The sequence below is a fragment of the Podarcis liolepis genome (assembly GCF_965112155.1).
Source record: "Podarcis liolepis genome assembly, chromosome: Z".
In the NCBI taxonomy this organism is placed as follows: domain Eukaryota; kingdom Metazoa; phylum Chordata; class Lepidosauria; order Squamata; family Lacertidae; genus Podarcis; species Podarcis liolepis.
This window is the reverse complement of record NC_139570.1, coordinates 38,242,486-38,246,174: the sequence shown is the minus strand read 5'-3', so window position 1 is coordinate 38,246,174 and position 3,689 is coordinate 38,242,486.

The window sequence follows — 3,689 nt, the reverse complement described above, 5'->3', positions numbered from 1 at the left end:
ACGGCTGGACCAATGGGAAGCTGGCTTCTGGGAGAGGGAGGCGGGAGGGCGGGTGACGCTCGCTCGATGCTGGCCAATGAGGTGGCGCCTCCGCTCGCCGGGCGAAGAAGGGACGCGTCTGAGGAGATCGAGCGAAGGAAGAGAAGGCGAGGAAGGCGCAGGTAGCTAACTTCCGATTCTTCTCATTGTGCTATTTACACTTGGTCTGGCAAAACACATTTCTTTCTTCTTATTTAGCCTTCTCGTTTAATACCCATAAACTTTTACTATGTACATTCTCCATATTCCAAGATTCATTCTAGGTCTGTCAGGAGATTAACGTTGCCACTCCTTTTTAAGATCTTCCTTAAATTTTATCCGATCTTGATTAACTTTTGGTATGGAATTTCCTCTTATTCTCCCTGTTGTTCTGGCAAGCTGTAGATCTTCTATCATTTTTGCTTGCCAGTCCGTTTTTGTGGGGATGATATCACTGTTACCAGAAACAGCAGGTTCAAATTCTTTGTACTCATTCAAATCCTAACAGATGTTGGTTAGATCGGACAAATAGCTGAAGAGGAAACTGAGCTGGTGTAGCCAATAATGTGGGATTTAAGAGGTTTTTGTGGTAAGGGGGAATTGTGTGCTTTGACAATGCAGTGTGTTCACACCCTCAGTTTGCTTTATTATGTAAGTCGCTTTGAGGTACCTGAATGCAAAAATAATGTCGGATTTAAGAGGTTTGGTGATGCATCTTACTCTATTTTTTTTAAATGATATTTATTGAAATTTTACAGACAGTAGAGAGTTACAGAATTAAAACAACAACAACAATAATAATAATAATAGTAAAGATATAAAGATACAAAGACAAAATACATGAAAAGTAAAAAACAATTAAAAACAAATCAATATTTTCATGTCTTATATTTCATTTACTTGTTTCCTGACCTCCTCACACCTCCCTTTTTTGTTTTCCAGTTCACATGGTTAATTCAGCAAATCCCTTCCCTCTTCGTTTTTATCTTAATTCTATATCTTAACATATTATAACTTCGTATTTTCATCTAGTTATCAATCCATTTTTACATATTCTTTTTAACCTTATTGCTAAAGCCGTTTCATTTCAATCCAACATCATTTTAACATTCATTAATTTTACAATATTTCTGCAAAAAGTCTTTAAATTTCTTCCAATCTTCTTCCACCAACTCTTCTCCCTGGTCTCGGATTCTGCCAGACATTTCCGCCAGTTCCATGTAGTCTATCACTTTCATCTGCCATTCTTCCAAGGTGGGTAGATCTTGTGTCTTCCAATACTTTGCATTAAGTATTCTTGCTGCTGTTGTAGCGTACATAAAGAAAGTTCTATCCTTCTTTAACACCAATTGGCCGGCCATGCCCAGGAGGAAGGCCTCTGGTTTCTTCAAGAAGGTATATTTAAATACCTTTTTCAATTCATTATAGATCATCTCCCAGAAGGCCTTAATCCTTGGGCACGTCCACCAAAGGTGAAAGAATGTACCTTCATTTTCTTTACATTTCCAACACTTATTATCGGGCAAATGATATACTTTTGCAAGCTTGACTGGTGTCATGTACCACCTGTATATCATTTTCATAATATTCTCTCTTAAGGAACTACATGCCGTGAATTTCATACCTGTGGTCCACAACTGTTCCCAGTCAGCAAACATTATATTATGTCCAACATCTTGAGCCCATTTAATCATAGCAGATTTAACCGTTTCATCCTGAGTATTCCATTTCAACAGCAAATTATACATTCTTGATAATATCTTGGTTTTGGGATCTAACAGTTCTGTTTCTAGTTTTGATTTTTCCACCTGGAAACCATTTTTTTTGTCCAAATTGTAAGCCTCCCTTATTTGATAATAATGAAGCCAATCTCGCACTCTGTCTTTTAATTTCTCGAAACTCTGCAATTTCAGTTTGTCACCCTCCTGTTCCAAAATCTCCCAATATTTTGGCCATTTGGCCTCCATATTGAGTTTTTTCTGAGCCTTCGCCTCCATCGGTGATAGCCACCTTGGGGTTTTATTTTCAAGTAAGTCTTTATATCTTGTCCAGACATTAAACAACGCTCTTCTGACAATATGGTTTTTAAATGCTTCATGTGCTTTAACCTTGTCATACCACAAATATGCATGCCACCCAAAAACGTTATTAAAACCTTCTAAATCCAAAATGTCTGTGTTCTCAAGAAGCAGCCATTCTTTCAACCAGCAAAATGCCGCTGATTCATAATAAAGTTTAAGGTCTGGCAGGGCAAATCCACCTCTGTCCTTTGCATCAGTTAATATTTTAAATTTTATTCTGGGCTTCTTGCCCTGCCAGACAAATCTAGAAATGTCTCTCTGCCACTTCTTGAAACAGTCCATTTTGTCCAAAATTTGTAATGATTGAAACAAAAATAACATTCTAGTCAATACATTCATTTTTATCACAGCAATTCGACCAAACAAGGAAAGCTTCAAGTTTGACCATATTTCAAGATCCTTTTTCACTTCTGACCAGCATTTCTCATATTTATCTTTAAATAAATTCAAGTTCTTAGCAGTCATGTTAACCCCCAGGTATTTTACTTTCTTAACTAGTGTTAAACCCGTCTCCTTCTGAAACCTCTCTTTCTCGAACGGTGTTAAATTTTTCTCAAGAACCTTAGTCTTTAACTTGTTCAACTTAAATCCTGCCATTTGGCCAAATTCCTCAATCAATTCTAATACTCTTTTAGTACTAGATTCTGGCTCCTGTAACGTCAGTACTAAATCATCTGCAAAAGCTTTAAGTTTGTACTGTTTAGCTCCGACCTGAATACCTTTGATCAAATGGTCCCTTCTAATCATATTTAGCAAAACCTCCAGGACTGAAATAAAAAGCAAAGGGGAAATTGGGCAGCCTTGTCGTGTCCCTTTCTCCATCTTAAATTCTTCTGTCACCACGTTGTTAACAATCAATTTGGCCTTTTGTTCTGAATAAATTGCACCTCTACCATTTTCAAAGCCTTGACCAACCCCCATCCCCTGAAGATTTTTCTTCATAAAACTCCAAGAAATATTATCAAAGGCTTTCTCCGCATCAACAAATATCAAAACTGCTTTAGTATTAATGTTCACTTGCAGCTTCTCTAAAATGTTAATTATATTTCTCGTGTTGTCAGACAAGTGTCTGCCCGGGAGAAAGCCAGCTTGGCCTTTATGTATCTCCTCAACTAAAACTTTTTTCAATCTTTTAGCCAATATATCTGCAAAAATTTTGTAATCCACATTAAGCAGGGATATGGGGCGATAATTCTTAAGTTGGGTTTTTTCAAACTCAGTTTTCGGTATAAGTGTGATGTAAGCTTCCTTCCACGACTCTGGTGCTTTTTTCCCCCCTCCAAAATTTCATTGCAAACCTCCTTTAGTGGTTGAATTAACCAATCTTTCAAAGATCTATAGTATTTTGAGGTTAAACCGCCCGGCCCTGGAGATTTGCCCAACTGCATATTCTGGATGGCACCTTCAACCTCCTGTTCCGTTATTTTATAGTTCAGCATTAACTTATTTTCTTGAGAAATTTTTTGTAATCCATTTGTTCTTAAAAATTGGTCTATATCAGTCTCTTTCTGTGGCCCTTGTGTATATAGTTGTTTAAAATATCTCTGGAAACACTTTCTAATCTCCAATGGATTCTGTATATTCTTTCCT